Source organism: Tachypleus tridentatus, chromosome 4 (genome assembly GCF_004210375.1).
Source record: "Tachypleus tridentatus isolate NWPU-2018 chromosome 4, ASM421037v1, whole genome shotgun sequence".
NCBI lineage: Eukaryota > Metazoa > Arthropoda > Merostomata > Xiphosura > Limulidae > Tachypleus > Tachypleus tridentatus.
Window position 1 is genome coordinate 47,183,368 of NC_134828.1, and position 21,893 is coordinate 47,205,260.

At 36.1% G+C, this 21,893-nt stretch overlaps 1 long non-coding RNA gene across 22 annotated transcripts in view; it reads right to left on the reverse strand.

Annotated features, from left to right (window-relative positions):
* Nucleotides 1–21,893, reverse strand: part of LOC143249062 (uncharacterized) — a 241,299-nt gene that overhangs the window by 199,646 nt on the left and 19,760 nt on the right. The gene's annotated exons all lie outside the window — the stretch shown is intronic.

Here is a 21,893-nt window from a genome sequence, read left to right on the forward strand (position 1 = left end):
CAACAGTGTTGAAACTGCCAGTGAAACTTCAGACCAATAGTTTAGAAACATACAGTGATGTCAATGACCAACAGTGTGAAAACAGACAGTGAAATTGAAGACTTAAACTGGTGAGAAATTCAGTGATATTGAAGATCAACACCGTGAACTTGATGACTCACTCTATTGAAAGAGTAATTCAAAGTGAAATCCAGTTGTGTTATAAGAGACACTGTTGAAATACGCACTCAAGTTAAAGACTAACATTGTTCAAAAACAGATATTGAAACAACTGAAAATCAGCACTGCTGAAGCTGACCGTGAAATTGATGATCTTCGCTGTTAAAAGTGGAGTGAAACTGAAGAACAATTTTGAAACAGACCATGAAATTGATGACCGACGTTACTGAAACAGCCATTGAAACATCGTGAGATTGAACAACACTGCAAACCGTCAGTGAAACCGAAGACCAAGGTGTTGATAAAGTTAGTAAAACTGAAGACGTACTCTGTCTAGATAGACATTGAAATTGAAAACCAACAGTGTTGAGACAGTCAGTGAGAGTAAAGGCCAATAGTGTTGAAACAGCCAATAAAAGTGAAGACTAACGGTGCACAAGCGAACAGTAAACTTAACGACCAACAGTGTTGAAACTGCCAGTGAAACTTCAGACCAATAGTTTAGAAACATACAGTGATGTCAATTACCAACAGTGTGAATACAGACAGTGAAATTGAAGACTTAAACTGGTGAGAAATTCAGTGATATTGAAGATCAACACCGTGAACTTGATGACTCACTCTATTGAAAGAGTAATTCAAAGTGAAATCCAGTTGTGTTATAAGAGACACTTTTGAAATACGCACTCAAGTTAATGACTAACATTGTTCCAAAACAGATATTGAAACAACTGAAAATCACAACTGCTGAAGCTGACCGTGAAATTGATGATCTTCGCTGTTAAAAGTGGAGTGAAACTGAAGAACAATTTTGAAACAGACCATGAAATTGATGACCGACGTTACTGAAACAGCCATTGAAACATCGTGAGATTGAACAACACTGCAAACCGTTAGTGAAACCGAAGACCAAGGTGTTGATAAAGTTAGTAAAACTGAAGACGTACTCTGTGTAGACAGACATTCAAATTGAAGACCAACAGTGTTGAGACAGTCAGTGAAAGTAAAGGCCAATAGTGTTGAAACAGCCAATAAAAGTGAAGACCAACAGTGTACAAGCGAACAGTAAATTTAACGACCAACAGTGTTGAAACTGCCAGTGAAACTTCAGACCAATAGTTTAGAAACATACAGTGATGTCAATGACCAACAGTGTGAATACAGACAGTGAAATTGAAGACTTAAACTGGTGAGAAATTCAGTGATATTGAAGATCAACACCGTGAACTTGATGACTCACTCTATTGAAAGAGTAATTCAAAGTGAAATCCAGTTGTGTTATAAGAGACACTGTTGAAATACGCACTCAAGTTAAAGACTGACATTGTTCAAAAACAGATATTGAAACAACTGAAAATCACAACTGCTGAAGCTGACCGTGAAATTGATGATCTTCGCTGTTAAAAGTGGAGTGAAACTGAAGAACAATTTGAAACAGACCATGAAATTGATGACCGACGTTACTGAAACAGCCATTGAAACATCGTGAGATTGAACAACACTGCAAACCGTCAGTGAAACCGAAGACCAAGGTGTTGATAAAGTTAGTAAAACTGAAGACGTACTCTGTCTAGATAGACATTGAAATTGAAAACCAACAGTGTTGAGACAGTCAGTGAGAGTAAAGGCCAATAGTGTTGAAACAGCCAATAAAAGTGAAGACCAACAGTGTACAAGCGAACAGTAAATTTAACGACCAACAGTGTTGAAACTGCCAGTGAAACTTCAACCAATAATTTTTAAACATACAGTGATGTCAATGACCAACAGTGTTAATACAGACAGTGAAATTGAAGACTTAAACTGGTGAGAAATTCAGTGATATTGAAGATCAACACCGTGAACTTGATGACTCACTCTATTGAAAGAGTAATTCAAAGTGAAATCCAGTTGTGTTATAAGAGACACTTTTGAAATACGCACTCAAGTTAAAGACTGACATTGTTCAAAAACAGATATTGAAACAACTGAAAATCATAACTGCTGAAGCTGACCGTGAAATTGATAATCTTCGCTTTTAAAAGTGGAGTGAAACTGAAGAACAATTTTGAAACAGACCATGAAATTGATGACCGACGTTACTGAAACAGCCATTGAAACATCGTGAGATTGAACAACACTGCAAACCGTTAGTGAAACCGAAGACCAAGGTGTTGATAAAGTTAGTAAAACTGAAGACGTACTCTGTGTAGACAGACATTGAAATTGAAGACAAAAAGTGTTGAGACAGTCAGTGAAAGTAAAGGCCAATAGTGTTGAAACAGCCAATAAAAGTGAAGACCAACAGTGTACAAGCGAACAGTAAATTTAACGACCAACAGTGTTGAAACTGCCAGTGAAACTTCAACCAATAATTTTCAAACATACAGTGATGTCAATGACCAACAGTGTGAAAACAGACAGTGAAATTGAAGACATAAACTGGTGAGAAATTCAGTGATATTGAAGATCAACACCGTGAACTTGATGACTCACTCTATTGAAAGAGTAATTCAAAGTGAAATCCAGTTGTGTTATAAGAGACACTGTTGAAATACGCACTCAAGTTAATGACTAACATTGTTCAAAAACAGATATTGAAACAACTGAAAATCACCACTGCTGAAGCTAACCGTGAAATTGAAGATCTTCGCTGTTAAAAGTGGAGTGAAACTGAAGAACAATTTTGAAACAGACCATGAAATTGATGACCGACGTTACTGAAACAGCCATTGAAACATCGTGAGATTGAACAACACTGCAAACCGTTAGTGAAACCGAAGACCAAGGTGTTGATAAAGTTAGTAAAACTGAAGACGTACTCTGTCTAGACAGACATTGAAATTGAAGACCAACAGTGTTGAGACAGTCAGTGAAAGTAAAGGCCAATAGTGTTGAAACAGCCAATAAAAGTGAAGACCAACAGTGTACAAGCGAACAGTAAATTTAACGACCAACAGTGTTGAAACTGCCAGTGAAACTTCAACCAATAATTTTTAAACATACAGTGATGTCAATGACCAACAGTGTTAATACAGACAGTGAAATTGAAGACTTAAACTGGTGAGAAATTCAGTGATATTGAAGATCAACACCGTGAACTTGATGACTCACTCTATTGAAAGAGTAATTCAAAGTGAAATCCAGTTGTGTTATAAGAGACACTGTTGAAATACGCACTCAAGTTAAAGACTAACATTGTTCAAAAACAGATATTGAAACAACTGAAAATCAGCACTGCTGAAGCTGACCGTGAAATTGATGATCTTCGCTGTTAAAAGTGGAGTGAAACTGAAGAACAATTTTGAAACAGACCATGAAATTGATGACCGACGTTACTGAAACAGCCATTGAAACATCGTGAGATTGAACAACACTGCAAACCGTTAGTGAAACCGAAGACCAAGGTGTTGATAAAGTTAGTAAAACTGAAGACGTACTCTGTGTAGACAGACATTGAAATTGAAGACCAACAGTGTTGAGACAGTCAGTGAAAGTAAAGGCCAATAGTGTTGAAACAGCCAATAAAAGTGAAGACCAACAGTGTACAAGCGAACAGTAAATTTAACGACCAACAGTGTTGAAACTGCCAGTGAAACTTCAACCAATAATTTTCAAACATACAGTGATGTCAATGACCAACAGTGTGAAAACAGACAGTGAAATTGAAGACTTAAACTGGTGAGAAATTCAGTGATATTGAAGATCAACACCGTGAACTTGATGACTCACTCTATTGAAAGAGTAATTCAAAGTGAAATCCAGTTGTGTTATAAGAGACACTGTTGAAATACGCACTCAAGTTAATGACTAACATTGTTCAAAAACAGATATTGAAACAACTGAAAATCACCACTGCTGAAGCTAACCGTGAAATTGAAGATCTTCGCTGTTAAAAGTGGAGTGAAACTGAAGAACAATTTTGAAACAGACCATGAAATTGATGACCGACGTTACTGAAACAGCCATTGAAACATCGTGAGATTGAACAACACTGCAAACCGTTAGTGAAACCGAAGACCAAGGTGTTGATAAAGTTAGTAAAACTGAAGACGTACTCTGTCTAGACAGACATTGAAATTGAAAACCAACAGTGTTGAGACAGTCAGTGAAAGTAAAGGCCAATAGTGTTGAAACAGCCAATAAAAGTGAAGACCAACGGTGTACAAGCGAACAGTAAACTTAACGACCAACAGTGTTGAAACTGCCAGTGAAACTTCAGACCAATAGTTTAGAAACATACAGTGATGTCAATGACCAACAGTGTGAATACAGACAGTGAAATTGAAGACTTAAACTGGTGAGAAATTCAGTGATATTGAAGATCAACACCGTGAACTTGATGACTCACTCTATTGAAAGAGTAATTCAAAGTGAAATCCAGTTGTGTTATAAGAGACACTGTTGAAATACGCACTCAAGTTAATGACTAACATTGTTCAAAAACAGATATTGAAACAACTGAAAATCAGCACTGCTGAAGCTGACCGTGAAATTGATGATCTTCGCTGTTAAAAGTGGAGTGAAACTGAAGAACAATTTTGAAACAGACCATGAAATTGATGACCGACGTTACTGAAACAGCCATTGAAACATCGTGAGATTGAACAACACTGCAAACCGTTAGTGAAACCGAAGACCAAGGTGTTGATAAAGTTAGTAAAACTGAAGACGTACTCTGTGTAGACAGACATTCAAATTGAAGACCAACAGTGTTGAGACAGTCAGTGAAAGTAAAGGCCAATAGTGTTGAAACAGCCAATAAAAGTGAAGACCAACAGTGTACAAGCGAACAGTAAATTTAACGACCAACAGTGTTGAAACTGCCAGTGAAACTTCAACCAATAATTTTCAAACATACAGTGATGTCAATGACCAACAGTGTGAAAACAGACAGTGAAATTGAAGACATAAACTGGTGAGAAATTCAGTGATATTGAAGATCAACACCGTGAACTTGATGACTCACTCTATTGAAAGAGTAATTCAAAGTGAAATCCAGTTGTGTTATAAGAGACACTGTTGAAATACGCACTCAAGTTAAAGACTGACATTGTTCAAAAACAGATATTGAAACAACTGAAAATCAGCACTGCTGAAGCTAACCGTGAAGTTGAAGATATCTACTGTTCAAAGTGGAGTGAAAGTGAAGAACAGTTTTGAAACAGACCATGAAATTGATGACCGACATTACTGAAACAGCTATTGAAACATCGTGAGATTGAACAACACTGCAAACCGTCAGTGAAACCGAAGACCAAGGTGTTGATAAAGTTAGTAAAACTGAAGACGTACTCTGTCTAGACAGACATTGAAATTGAAAACCAACAGTGTTGAGACAGTCAGTGAAAGTAAAGGCCAATAGTGTTGAAACAGCCAATAAAAGTGAAGACCAACGGTGTACAAGCGAACAGTAAACTTAACGACCAACAGTGTTGAAACTGCCAGTGAAACTTCAGACCAATAGTTTAGAAACATACAGTGATGTCAATGACCAACAGTGTGAAAACAGACAGTGAAATTGAAGACTTAAACTGGTGAGAAATTCAGTGATATTGAAGATCAACACCGTGAACTTGATGACTCACTCTATTGAAAGAGTAATTCAAAGTGAAATCCAGTTGTGTTATAAGAGACACTGTTGAAATACGCACTCAAGTTAATGACTAACATTGTTCAAAACAGATATTGAAACAACTGAAAATCACCACTGCTGAAGCTAACCGTGAAGTTGAAGATATCTACTGTTCAAAGTGGAGTGAAAGTGAAGAACAGTTTTGAAACAGACCATGAAATTGATGACCGACGTTACTGAAACAGCCATTGAAACATCGTGAGATTGAACAACACTGCAAACCGTTAGTGAAACCGAAGACCAAGGTGTTGATAAAGTTAGTAAAACTGAAGACGTACTCTGTCTAGACAGACATTGAAATTGAAGACCAACAGTGTTGAGACAGTCAGTGAAAGTAAAGGCCAATAGTGTTGAAACAGCCAATAAAAGTGAAGACCAACGGTGTACAAGCGAACAGTAAACTTAACGACCAACAGTGTTGAAACTGCCAGTGAAACTTCAGACCAATAGTTTAGAAACATACAGTGATGTCAATGACCAACAGTGTGAAAACAGACAGTGAAATTGAAGACTTAAACTGGTGAGAAATTCAGTGATATTGAAGATCAACACCGTGAACTTGATGACTCACTCTATTGAAAGAGTAATTCAAAGTGAAATCCAGTTGTGTTATAAGAGACACTGTTGAAATACGCACTCAAGTTAATGACTAACATTGTTCAAAACAGATATTGAAACAACTGAAAATCACCACTGCTGAAGCTAACCGTGAAGTTGAAGATATCTACTGTTCAAAGTGGAGTGAAAGTGAAGAACAGTTTTGAAACAGACCATGAAATTGATGACCGACGTTACTGAAACAGCCATTGAAACATCGTGAGATTGAACAACACTGCAAACCGTTAGTGAAACCGAAGACCAAGGTGTTGATAAAGTTAGTAAAACTGAAGACGTACTCTGTCTAGACAGACATTGAAATTGAAGACCAACAGTGTTGAGACAGTCAGTGAAAGTAAAGGCCAATAGTGTTGAAACAGCCAATAAAAGTGAAGACCAACGGTGTACAAGCGAACAGTAAACTTAACGACCAACAGTGTTGAAACTGCCAGTGAAACTTCAGACCAATAGTTTAGAAACATACAGTGATGTCAATGACCAACAGTGTGAAAACAGACAGTGAAATTGAAGACTTAAACTGGTGAGAAATTCAGTGATATTGAAGATCAACACCGTGAACTTGATGACTCACTCTATTGAAAGAGTAATTCAAAGTGAAATCCAGTTGTGTTATAAGAGACACTTTTGAAATACGCACTCAAGTTAATGACTAACATTGTTCCAAAACAGATATTGAAACAACTGAAAATCAGCACTGCTGAAGCTAACCGTGAAGTTGAAGATATCTACTGTTCAAAGTGGAGTGAAAGTGAAGAACAGTTTTGAAACAGACCATGAAATTGATGACCGACGTTACTGAAACAGCCATTGAAACATCGTGAGATTGAACAACACTGCAAACCGTTAGTGAAACCGAAGACCAAGGTGTTGATAAAGTTAGTAAAACTGAAGACGTACTCTGTCTAGACAGACATTGAAATTGAAGACCAACAGTGTTGAGACAGTCAGTGAAAGTAAAGGCCAATAGTGTTGAAACAGCCAATAAAAGTGAAGACCAACGGTGTACAAGCGAACAGTAAACTTAACAACCAACAGTGTTGAAACTGCCAGTGAAACTTCAGACCAATAGTTTAGAAACATACAGTGATGTCAATGACCAACAGTGTGAAAACAGACAGTGAAATTGAAGACTTAAACTGGTGAGAAATTCAGTGATATTGAAGATCAACACCGTGAACTTGATGACTCACTCTATTGAAAGAGTAATTCAAAGTGAAATCCAGTTGTGTTATAAGAGACACTGTTGAAATACGCACTCAAGTTAATGACTAACATTGTTCAAAACAGATATTGAAACAACTGAAAATCACCACTGCTGAAGCTGACCGTGAAATTGATGATCTTCGCTGTTAAAAGTGGAGTGAAACTGAAGAACAATTTTGAAACAGACCATGAAATTGATGACCGACGTTACTGAAACAGCCATTGAAACATCGTGAGATTGAACAACACTGCAAACCGTTAGTGAAACCGAAGACCAAGGTGTTGATAAAGTTAGTAAAACTGAAGACGTACTCTGTGTAGACAGACATTGAAATTGAAGACCAACAGTGTTGAGACAGTCAGTGAAAGTAAAGGCCAATAGTGTTGAAACAGCCAATAAAAGTGAAGACCAACAGTGTACAAGCGAACAGTAAACTTAACGACCAACAGTGTTGAAACTGCCAGTGAAACTTCAACCAATAATTTAGAAACATACAGTGATGTCAATGACCAACAGTGTGAAAACAGACAGTGAAATTGAAGACTTAAACTGGTGAGAAATTCAGTGATATTGAAGATCAACACCGTGAACTTGATGACTCACTCTATTGAAAGAGTAATTCAAAGTGAAATCCAGTTGTGTTATAAGAGTCACTTTTCAAATACGCAGTCAAGTTAATGACTAACATTGTTCAAAACAGATATTGAAACAACTGAAAATCACCACTGCTGAAGCTAACCGTGAAGTTGAAGATATCTACTGTTCAAAGTGGAGTGAAAGTGAAGAACAGTTTTGAAACAGACCATGAAATTGATGACCGACATTACTGAAACAGCCATTGAAACATCGTGAGATTGAACAACACTGCAAACCGTCAGTGAAACCGAAGACCAAGGTGTTGATAAAGTTAGTAAAACTGAAGACGTACTCTGTCTAGACAGACATTGAAATTGAAAACCAACAGTGTTGAGACAGTCAGTGAGAGTAAAGGCCAATAGTGTTGAAACAGCCAATAAAAGTGAAGACCAACGGTGCACAAGCGAACAGTAAACTTAACGACCAACAGTGTTGAAACTGCCAGTGAAACTTCAGACCAATAGTTTTAAAACATACAGTGATGTCAATGACCAACAGTGTGAAAACAGACAGTGAAATTGAAGACTTAAACTGGTGAGAAATTCAGTGATATTGAAGATCAACACCGTGAACTTGATGACTCACTCTATTGAAAGAGTAATTCAAAGTGAAATCCAGTTGTGTTATAAGAGACACTGTTGAAATACGCACTCAAGTTAAAGACTGACATTGTTCAAAACAGATATTGAAACAACTGAAAATCAGCACTGCTGAAGCTGACCGTGAAATTGATGATCTTCGCTGTTAAAAGTGGAGTGAAACTGAAGAACAATTTTGAAACAGACCATGAAATTGATGACCGACGTTACTGAAACAGCCATTGAAACATCGTGAGATTGAACAACACTGCAAACCGTTAGTGAAACCGAAGACCAAGGTGTTGATAAAGTTAGTAAAACTGAAGACGTACTCTGTGTAGACAGACATTCAAATTGAAAACCAACAGTCTTGAGACAGTCAGTGAGAGTAAAGGCCAATAGTGTTGAAACAGCCAATAAAAGTGAAGACCAACGGTGCACAAGCGAACAGTAAACTTAACGACCAACAGTGTTGAAACTGCCAGTGAAACTTCAGACCAATAATTTTCAAACATACAGTGATGTCAATGACCAACAGTGTGAAAACAGACAGTGAAATTGAAGACATAAACTGGTGAGAAATTCAGTGATATTGAAGATCAACACCGTGAACTTGATGACTCACTCTATTGAAAGAGTAATTCAAAGTGAAATCCAGTTGTGTTATAAGAGTCACTTTTCAAATACGCAGTCAAGTTAATGACTAACATTGTTCAAAAACAGATATTGAAACAACTGAAAATCACCACTGCTGAAGCTAACCGTGAAGTTGAAGATACCTACTGTTCAAAGTGGAGTGAAAGTGAAGAACAGTTTTGAAACAGACCATGAAATTGATGACCGACGTTACTGAAACAGCCATTGAAACATCGTGAGATTGAACAACACTGCAAACCGTTAGTGAAACCGAAGACCAAGGTGTTGATAAAGTTAGTAAAACTGAAGACGTACTCTGTGTAGACAGACATTGAAATTGAAGACCAACAGTGTTGAGACAGTCAGTGAAAGTAAAGGCCAATAGTGTTGAAACAGCCAATAAAAGTGAAGACCAACGGTGTACAAGCGAACAGTAAACTTAACGACCAACAGTGTTGAAACTGCCAGTGAAACTTCAGACCAATAGTTTAGAAACATACAGTGATGTCAATGACCAACAGTGTGAAAACAGACAGTGAAATTGAAGACTTAAACTGGTGAGAAATTCAGTGATATTGAAGATCAACACCGTGAACTTGATGACTCACTCTATTGAAAGAGTAATTCAAAGTGAAATCCAGTTGTGTTATAAGAGACACTGTTGAAATACGCACTCAAGTTAATGACTAACATTGCTTCAAAACAGATATTGAAACAACTGAAAATCAGCACTGCAGAAGCTAACCGTGAAGTTGAAGATATCTACTGTTCAAAGTGGAGTGAAAGTGAAGAACAGTTTTGAAACAGACCATGAAATTGATGACCGACATTACTGAAACAGCTATTGAAACATCGTGAGATTGAACAACACTGCAAACCGTCAGTGAAACCGAAGACCAAGGTGTTGATAAAGTTAGTAAAACTGAAGACGTACTCTGTCTAGACAGACATTGAAATTGAAAACCAACAGTGTTGAGACAGTCAGTGAAAGTAAAGGCCAATAGTGTTGAAACAGCCAATAAAAGTGAAGACCAACGGTGCACAAGCGAACAGTAAACTTAACGACCAACAGTGTTGAAACTGCCAGTGAAACTTCAACCAATAATTTTCAAACATACAGTGATGTCAATGACCAACAGTGTGAAAACAGACAGTGAAATTGAAGACTTAAACTGGTGAGAAATTCAGTGATATTGAAGATCAACACCGTGAACTTGATGACTCACTCTATTGAAAGAGTAATTCAAAGTGAAATCCAGTTGTGTTATAAGAGACACTTTTGAAATACGCACTCAAGTTAATGACTAACATTGTTCCAAAACAGATATTGAAACAACTGAAAATCAGCACTGCTGAAGCTGACCGTGAAATTGATGATCTTCGCTGTTAAAAGTGGAGTGAAACTGAAGAACAATTTTGAAACAGACCATGAAATTGATGACCGACGTTACTGAAACAGCCATTGAAACATCGTGAGATTGAACAACACTGCAAACCGTTAGTGAAACCGAAGACCAAGGTGTTGATAAAGTTAGTAAAACTGAAGACGTACTCTGTCTAGACAGACATTGAAATTGAAGACCAACAGTGTTGAGACAGTCAGTGAAAGTAAAGGCCAATAGTGTTGAAACAGCCAATAAAAGTGAAGACCAACGGTGTACAAGCGAACAGTAAACTTAACGACCAACAGTGTTGAAACTGCCAGTGAAACTTCAGACCAATAGTTTAGAAACATACAGTGATGTCAATGACCAACAGTGTGAAAACAGACAGTGAAATTGAAGACTTAAACTGGTGAGAAATTCAGTGATATTGAAGATCAACACCGTGAACTTGATGACTCACTCTATTGAAAGAGTAATTCAAAGTGAAATCCAGTTGTGTTATAAGAGACACTGTTGAAATACGCACTCAAGTTAAAGACTGACATTGTTCAAAAACAGATATTGAAACAACTGAAAATCAGCACTGCTGAAGCTGACCGTGAAATTGATGATCTTCGCTGTTAAAAGTGGAGTGAAACTGAAGAACAATTTTGAAACAGACCATGAAATTGATGACCGACGTTACTGAAACAGCCATTGAAACATCGTGAGATTGAACAACACTGCAAACCGTTAGTGAAACCGAAGACCAAGGTGTTGATAAAGTTAGTAAAACTGAAGACGTACTCTGTGTAGACAGACATTGAAATTGAAGACCAACAGTGTTGAGACAGTCAGTGAAAGTAAAGGCCAATAGTGTTGAAACAGCCAATAAAAGTGAAGACCAACGGTGTACAAGCGAACAGTAAACTTAACGACCAACAGTGTTGAAACTGCCAGTGAAACTTCAGACCAATAGTTTAGAAACATACAGTGATGTCAATGACCAACAGTGTGAAAACAGACAGTGAAATTGAAGACTTAAACTGGTGAGAAATTCAGTGATATTGAAGATCAACACCGTGAACTTGATGACTCACTCTATTGAAAGAGTAATTCAAAGTGAAATCCAGTTGTGTTATAAGAGACACTTTTGAAATACGCACTCAAGTTAAAGACTGACATTGTTCAAAAACAGATATTGAAACAACTGAAAATCATAACTGCTGAAGCTGACCGTGAAATTGATAATCTTCGCTTTTAAAAGTGGAGTGAAACTGAAGAACAATTTTGAAACAGACCATGAAATTGATGACCGACGTTACTGAAACAGCCATTGAAACATCGTGAGATTGAACAACATTGCAAACCGTTAGTGAAACCGAAGACCAAGGTGTTGATAAAGTTAGTAAAACTGAAGACGTACTCTGTGTAGACAGACATTGAAATTGAAGACCAACAGTGTTGAGACAGTCAGTGAAAGTAAAGGCCAATAGTGTTGAAACAGCCAATAAAAGTGAAGACCAACGGTGTACAAGTAACAGTAAACTTAACCACCAACAGTGTTGAAACTGCCAGTGAAACTTCAGACCAATAGTTTAGAAACATACAGTGATGTCAATTACCAACAGTGTGAAAACAGACAGTGAAATTGAAGACTTAAACTGGTGAGAAATTCAGTGATATTGAAGATCAACACCGTGAACTTGATGACTCACTCTATTGAAAGAGTAATTCAAAGTGAAATCCAGTTGTGTTATAAGAGTCACTTTTCAAATACGCAGTCAAGTTAATGACTAACATTGTTCAAAAACAGATATTGAAAAAACTGAAAATCACCACTGCTGAAGCTAACCGTGAAGTTGAAGATATCTACTGTTCAAAGTGGAGTGAAAGTGAAGAACAGTTTTGAAACAGACCATGAAATTGATGACCGACGTTACTGAAACAGCCATTGAAACATCGTGAGATTGAACAACACTGCAAACCGTTAGTGAAACCGAAGACCAAGGTGTTGATAAAGTTAGTAAAACTGAAGACGTACTCTGTGTAGACAGACATTGAAATTGAAGACCAACAGTTGTTGAGACAGTCAGTGAAAGTAAAGGCCAATAGTGTTGAAACAGCCAATAAAAGTGAAGACCAACGGTGTACAAGCGAACAGTAAACTTAACGACCAACAGTGTTGAAACTGCCAGTGAAACTTCAGACCAATAGTTTAGAAACATACAGTGATGTCAATGACCAACAGTGTGAAAACAGACAGTGAAATTGAAGACTTAAACTGGTGAGAAATTCAGTGATATTGAAGATCAACACCGTGAACTTGATGACTCACTCTATTGAAAGAGTAATTCAAAGTGAAATCCAGTTGTGTTATAAGAGACACTTTTGAAATACGCAGTCAAGTTAATGACTAACATTGTTCAAAACAGATATTGAAACAACTGAAAATCAGCACTGCTGAAGCTAACCGTGAAGTTGAAGATATCTACTGTTGAAAGTGGAGTGAAAGTGAAGAACAGTTTTGAAACAGACCATGAAATTGATGACCGACGTTACTGAAACAGCCATTGAAACATCGTGAGATTGAACAACACTGCAAACCGTCAGTGAAACCGAAGACCAAGGTGTTGATAAAGTTAGTAAAACTGAAGACGTACTCTGTCTAGACAGACATTGAAATTGAAGACCAACAGTGTTGAGACAGTCAGTGAAAGTAAAGGCCAATAGTGTTGAAACAGCCAATAAAAGTGAAGACCAACAGTGTACAAGCTAACAGTAAACTTAACGACCAACAGTGTTGAAACTGCCAGTGAAACTTCAGACCAATAGTTTAGAAACATACAGTGATGTCAATGACCAACAGTGTGAAAACAGACAGTGAAATTGAAGACTTAAACTGGTGAGAAATTCAGTGATATTGAAGATCAACACCGTGAACTTGATGACTCACTCTATTGAAAGAGTAATTCAAAGTGAAATCCAGTTGTGTTATAAGAGACACTGTTGAAATACGCACTCAAGTTAATGACTAACATTGTTCAAAACAGATATTGAAACAACTGAAAATCAGCACTGCTGAAGCTAACCGTGAAGTTGAAGATATCTACTGTTCAAAGTGGAGTGAAAGTGAAGAACAGTTTTGAAACAGACCATGAAATTGATGACCGACGTTACTGAAACAGCCATTGAAACATCGTGAGATTGAACAACACTGCAAACCGTTAGTGAAACCGAAGACCAAGGTGTTGATAAAGTTAGTAAAACTGAAGACGTACTCTGTCTAGACAGACATTGAAATTGAAGACCAACAGTGTTGAGACAGTCAGTGAAAGTAAAGGCCAATAGTGTTGAAACAGCCAATAAAAGTGAAGACCAACGGTGTACAAGCGAACAGTAAACTTAACGACCAACAGTGTTGAAACTGCCAGTGAAACTTCAGACCAATAGTTTAGAAACATACAGTGATGTCAATGACCAACAGTGTGAAAACAGACAGTGAAATTGAAGACTTAAACTGGTGAGAAATTCAGTGATATTGAAGATCAACACCGTGAACTTGATGACTCACTCTATTGAAAGAGTAATTCAAAGTGAAATCCAGTTGTGTTATAAGAGACACTTTTGAATACGTACTCAAGTTAAAGACTATCATTGTTCAAAAACAGATATTGAAACAACTGAAAATCAGCACTGCTGAAGCTGACCGTGAAATTGATGATCTTCGCTGTTAAAAGTGGAGTGAAACTGAAGAACAATTTTGAAACAGACCATGAAATTGATGACCGACGTTACTGAAACAGCCATTGAAACATCGTGAGATTGAACAACACTGCAAACCGTTAGTGAAACCGAAGACCAAGTGTTGATAAAGTTAGTAAAACTGAAGACGTACTCTGTCTAGACAGACATTGAAATTGAAGACCAACAGTGTTGAGACAGTCAGTGAAAGTAAAGGCCAATAGTGTTGAAACAGCCAATAAAAGTGAAGACCAACAGTGTACAAGCGAACAGTAAATTTAACGACCAACAGTGTTGAAACTGCCAGTGAAACTTCAACCAATAATTTTCAAACATACAGTGATGTCAATGACCAACAGTGTGAAAACAGACAGTGAAATTGAAGACTTAAACTGGTGAGAAATTCAGTGATATTGAAGATCAACACCGTGAACTTGATGACTCACTCTATTGAAAGAGTAATTCAAAGTGAAATCCAGTTGTGTTATAAGAGACACTGTTGAAATACGCACTCAAGTTAATGACTAACATTGTTCAAAACAGATATTGAAACAACTGAAAATCAGCACTGCTGAAGCTAACCGTGAAATTGAAGATCTCTACTGTTCAAAGTGGAGTGAAAGTGAAGAACAGTTTTGAAACAGACCATGAAATTGATGACCGACGTTACTGAAACAGCCATTGAAACATCGTGAGATTGAACAACACTGCAAACCGTTAGTGAAACCGAAGACCAAGGTGTTGAAAAAGTTAGTAAAACTGAAGACGTTGACTGTTGAGACAGTCATTGAAAGTGAACACCATCAGTTTTGAAACAGAACATGAAATTGATGACCGAAACTACTGCAAGAGCCATTGAAAGTAAAGGCCAACACTGTATAAACATCGTGAGATTGAACAACGCTGCAAACCGTTTGTGAAACCGAAGACCATGGTGTTGATAAAGTTACTACAACTGAAGACGTTGACTGTTGAGACAGTCATTGAAAGTGAAGACCAACAGTGTTGAGACAGTCAGTGAAAGTAAAGGCCAATAGTGTTGAAACAGCCAATAAAAGTGAAGACCAACGGTGTACAAGGGAACAGTAAACTTAACGACCAACAGTGTTGAAACTGCCAGTGAAACTTCAGACCAATAGTTTAGAAACATACAGTGATGTCAAGGACCAACAGCGTGAAAACAGACAGTGAAATTGAAGACTTAAACTGGTGAGAAATCCAGTGATATTGAAGATCAACACCGTGAACTTGATGACTCACTCTATTGAAAGAGTAATTCAAAGTGAAATCCAGTTGTGTTATCAGAGACATTGTTGAAATACACACTCAAGTTAAAGACTAACATTGTTCAGAAACAGATATTGAAACAACTAAAAATCAGCACTGCTGAATCTAACCGTGAAATTGATGATCTTCACTGTTAAAATTGGAGTGAAACTGAAGATCAGTTTTGAAACAGACCATGAAATTGATTACCGACGTCACTGAAACAGCCATTGAAACATCGTGAGATAGAACAACACTGCAAACCGTTAGTGAAACCGAAGACCAAGGTGTTGATAAAGTTAGTAAAACTGAAGACGTTGAGTGTTGAGCCAGTCATTGAAAGTGAACACCAACAGTTTTGAAACAGACCATGAAATTGATGACCGACAGTTTTTCTGTCAGTTTGTACACTGTTGGTCTTCAGTTACTGAAGCAGCCATTGAAACATCGTGAGATTGAACAACACTGCAAACCGTGAGGGAAACTAAAGCCGAAGGTGTCGATAAAGTTAGTAAAACTGTAGACGTTCACTCTTGAGACAGTCATTAAAAGTGAACACCAACAGTTTTGAAACATGAGTGAAAATGAAGACCAACAGTGTACAAACTGACAGAAAAACTGTAGACCAGAATTATTGAAACAGACAGTAAATTTGAAGACCAACATTGTTCAAACAGCCGTTGAAACTGCAGACCAGTAGTGTTAAAAGAGACTGTGAAGTTGAATACCAAGAGCGTTGAAACACCATGTGAAATTGATGACCAATTGAGTTGAAAAGTGTGAAAACAGTAAGTGAAAGTCAAGTGTTGAAACAGACAGTGAAATTGAAAACCAACAGTGTTGGAAGAAACAGTGAAAGTGAAGACCAACAGTGTGAAACGAGTCAGTAGAATTTGAGACCAATAGTGTTGTAACAGAAATGAAAGTAATAACCAACAGTGTGAAGACAGACAGTGAAATTGAAGTCATTGAAATTCGAGACCAATAGTGTTAAAGCAGACAGTGAAATTTAAGACAAACGGTGTTTACACAGTCAGTGAAACTGAAGACTAACAGTGTTGATGCGTGAGTGAAAATGAAGACCAACAATGTAAAAACTGACAGTAAAACTGTAGACCAGAATTATTGAAACAGACTATAAACTTGAAGACCAACAGTATTGAAACTGCTGACCAGTAGTGTGAAAACAGACTGTGAAGTTCAATACCAACAGTGTTGAAAGAGTCAGTTAAAGTGATGACCAATAGTGTTAAACAAGCAGTGAAACTCAAGACCAACAGTGTTGAAACGAAGTGAAAATGAAGACCAATTGTGTTGAATCTGTCAGTGAAATTGAAGATCAACAGTTTTTGAAAAGTAAGTGAAAGTAAAGACGAACATTTTAAAAACAGTTAGTGGAACTGAAGAACATGAGTGTGAGAACAGACAGTCAAACTAAAGAACAATATTGTTTAAACACCGTAAAAGGGAAGACCAACAGTGTTTAAACAGCCGTTGAAACGACACACCAGTATTGTTAAAACAGACTGTGAAGTTGAATATCAACAGTGTTGAAACAGCCAATGAAAGTGAAGTCCAACAGTGTGAAAACAGTCAGTGAAAGTCAACACCAAGTGTGTTGAAATGGAAATGAAAGTAAAGACCAATAGTGTTGAATCTGACAGTGAATCTGAAGAGGAACAGTTTGAAAACAATTACTAAAAACGAATATTACCAGTGTGAAATCAGCCAGTGAAACTGCAGACCAATAGTGGTAAAACAGACTGTGAAGATGAATACCAACAGTGTTGGAACAGTCAGTCAAACTAAAGAACTATAATGTTGAAACAGACAGTAAAGTTGAAGGCCAACAGAGTTGAAACAGCCTACGAACATGAAGACCAATAGTGTGAAAACAGTCAGTGGAAGTTAACACCAATAGTCTTGAAATGGAAGTTAAAGTGAAACCAAGATTGTGAAAAAAGACTGTAAAACTGTAGACCAGTTGTTTTCAAAAACTTAATTAAATTGCAGACGAGTAGTGTTAAAATGGTGAGTAAAGTGAAGACCAACACTAGTAATAGTCAGTGAAAACGAAAACCAATAGTATTCATGCAGACAGTGAAATTGAAGAATTACTCTTTTCAAACTTTCAGTTAAAGACCAACAATGCCGAAACAGACCGTGAAATTGATGACTTTATTGAAATTGTCATTGAAAGTGAAAACCAGTTGTGTTAAAAGAGACACAGTTGAAACACACAGTCAAGTTAAAGACCAACACTGTTCACAAACGGACATTGAAACTAAAAACCAGCACTGCTGAAACTGACTGAAATTGAAGATCTCCACTCTTTAAACATTCAGTGCAAGTGAAGAACAACTGTTTTGAAACACCGTGAAATTGAAGACCGACACTACTGAAACAATCATTGAAAGTGAAGAGCAACACTGTTGAAACACAGTGAGATTGACCAACCCTGTGAAAACCGTAAGTGAAACCAAAGATCAATAGTGATGATAATGTTAGTAAAATTGAAGGCGTACACTGTTGAAACATGCAGTTGAAGTAAAGACCAACATTGCTGACACATATCGTGAAATTGAAGACCAGTAATGTTAAATTATAGTGAAAGTTAAGATCAACAGTGTTGAAGCAGACAGAAAATTAAGACTACACTATTGAAAGTGAAATTGAAGACTATTAGTATTGAAACACACAGTGAAACAGAAAAACAACAGTGTTGAAACAGACATTGAATTTGATAACCAACAGTTTTGAAAGAGACAGTGAAAGTGAAGACCAGTATTGTGAAAACAGTTGAATTCAGGACCAATACCGTTGAAAGAGAAGTTGAAGTGAAGACCAAAAGTGTGAAAAATACAGTGAAACTGAACACCAATGTGGAGTAAAAGTGAAGACAAATACTGTTGAAAAAGATAGTCAAATTAAAAACCAACGACGTTTAAACAGACAGTGAAACTGAAAACCATCACTATTGAAACAATGATTGAAATTGAACACCAGCAGTGTTAAACTATAGTGAAAATGAAGATCAACACTGTTGGAACAGATCGTAAGTGAATAATACACTGTTGAAACAGAGAATGAAATTGAAAACACTTTGTGTTGAAACTGACAGTGAAATGGAGGAACAAGTATTGAAACAGCCAGTGAAAGTTAAAACCAACAGTGTGAGAACAGTGATTGAAACTGGGGACCAGTAGTGTTGAAAGAGAAGTGAAAGAGAAGACCAACAGTGTGAAAACAGTCAAAGTAAACATCAAAAGTTTGATTGATGCATGTTGTCTGTGAAGGACTGACTTTCATTGGTCAGAAATGGATGAACGTCGTGTTACGTCAGAGTGCCTGTGATACTTTCAGTGATGGTTTATTTCATCTTGCATCACAATATTTTATTTCCACATTATTGTTGCATAAGTGGAGTAACTGTTACATATGTATATATACCGTTGAATTTGTGCATTAAGATATTTCAAATGTTACATAGTTTTAAGTTTAAGATGATGAGTTGGATATGAAGATGAATCAAAAGTTCTGTAATCAAATCTCGTTCCTGAAAATGAACTTCAAAATAAGCAGAAGATTAACATGTTTATAGTGAATTGACTCCGTGGGTCTTTTGTTAATAACAAGAACAGAGATCCCAGTGTTTCATCTAAACGAATCACTTAAATAAGAGCTTAAAATCAGCTAAAGTTTGATTCATACTTTTTTAAATTTTATATGAATAGTTACTTTTTTCATCATTCAAAACTGCGATACTAAAGTACAATGAGCTGACAATTCTGGTCCTTTAAAAATACTTTGTTTTATATTAAACTTAATAGTTCTTTGGTACTATGTTTGCTGCTTTGCAGAAAACTTAACAATAAACACTTTATTTCGTAGAAGAAAAGTTAACAATACCGATTCCTTATGAAACCTTTTTTTTGTTCCATATTAAAGGTTAACAATATCGATTTCTTAGGAATCATTTTTCATTCCAAAGAGAAAGTTAACAATACTAGTTCCTAAGGAAACCTCTTTGTTGTTCCATAGAGAAAGTTAACAACACTGATCCGTGGAAAATCTTTTTGATGTTCCATAAAAAAAGTTAACAATACCGATTTCTCAGAAAACACTTTGTCATTCCATAGTTAACAATACCGATTCCTTAGGAAACCAATTTGTTGTTCCATAGAAAAAGTTAACAATACCGATTCCCTGATAAAGATTTTTGTCTCATAGAAAAAGCTAACAATAGTGATTTCTTAGGAAATATTTTTGTTGTTCCATAGAAAAAGTTAAGATACCGATTCCTTAGGTAAATCGTTTGTCATTCTGTAGAAAAAGTTAACAATACTGATTCCCTAGGAAGCCTCTTTGTTGTTCTTTAGAAAACATTAGCAACACTGATTTTTAGGAAACCTATTTCGTTATTCCATGAGAAAGGTTAACAATTCTGATTCCGAGAAAACATTTTTTTGTTTTATAGAAAAACTTAACAATATTAATTCCTTGTAAAATCTTTTTGTAATTCCATAGAAAAAGTTAACAATACTGATTCTTTAGGAAACCTTTGTTGTTCTATAGAAAACATTAACAACACTGATTCCTTACAAAATCTCTTGTCATTTCAAAGAAGAATTTAAAAATACTGATTATTTAGGAACCACAGTCGAAAATTTTTAACACACACACATATTAATGAGCGCAAAATAAAAAAAAAAATTCACGTCAACAAATTATGCCGAAAACTCATGTTTTTGCAGTTGAAACAAATCTAATTAATGGGGATAAAGTTTCTAATTTTTGTATAAAAGGTTACACATTGCGGAAGCGATGTAGACACTCAACGTACGTGATGCTGTATATGGTATGGCTGGATGATGTTTCACTGTTATTTATACATAGCTGGTAACTTATTTGAATACTTTGTTACGGGTTCAAATGCTCACTGTCCCTGTAAACCGCGATGTTGTACGAAGTACTACTAAAGTTAAGATTTTATATGTTAGAGTATCTTAGGGCATTAAAACGTTTATTTCTTAAAACTATTATAATCTGTCTTATATGTTTATTTATAATCAGTTCTTTTGTCACTCTTTTATGGTTATCTCTTATTACTGTTTTAATGTGTTTTTGTTTTTAAGCCACAGATTTAAATTCGATTTATTCAAGTTTTTAACGGTTTAATACTGAAATCAGTTATTCGAAGACAAACTACATTGTTCTGACTAAAATAACAGATTTTGTTTTTTCTTTAAAAACTTGTAATTCCTGATTATTTTCATTTGAGTATATGCTGAAGAGTGCATGAAATTAAATTCTTTATGGAAAGAAAAATAGTTCAATATTTCTGTCATTTTCGTGCATTTATTTCAACACCTAATGCACATTAACTTTATCGTGTTCCTCATTTTAATATGTACTTGACTTCTAATACTGTTAATTTTTATGAAAGCTTAGAATCTTTAATTCCGTGTTCAATGTTCTACGTAAGAATTTAAACAAAGTATTTGAGAGGATTCTTTTAACCCATTGATATAATTACAATCTGGTTACCGTTTTAATTGCGACCACCAATCTATTCTTTCTAAACGTGAGAAGTATCGAACACACAATTCACAGAAATTAACAAGGTTTTATGTTATTTTATTTTTATAATGATACGTATAACCAGTGTTAATTCTTCTCGTTAAAATTCACTTTTACTCTTAAACGTATTTTCTTCTCAGCTGCTTTTACGCGTAGCGAAAAGAACATAACTTCTCTTTATGTTGATTTTCTCTTTAATTTTTTTATAAATGTAACCATTATAACATAGTTTTGTTAATAATTGGTTTACACTGGTTTCAAATACCCTCCCACTTTATGTATTTATTTGCCATAGCTTATTCAAGAGAACAAATACGTATTTATTGATTGCATTCATACATACATATTCCTTATTCAAGTGTAGTAAAAAATCTGATAAACTTTAAAAAAAAATGGAAGAGTTTGAGAAGCAACTCTGTACCCGTATTTGTTTGTTTTTCAGGGTTTATACAGGGTGTTCGGAAAGTCACTGTGCACTTACGTATTTATTAACA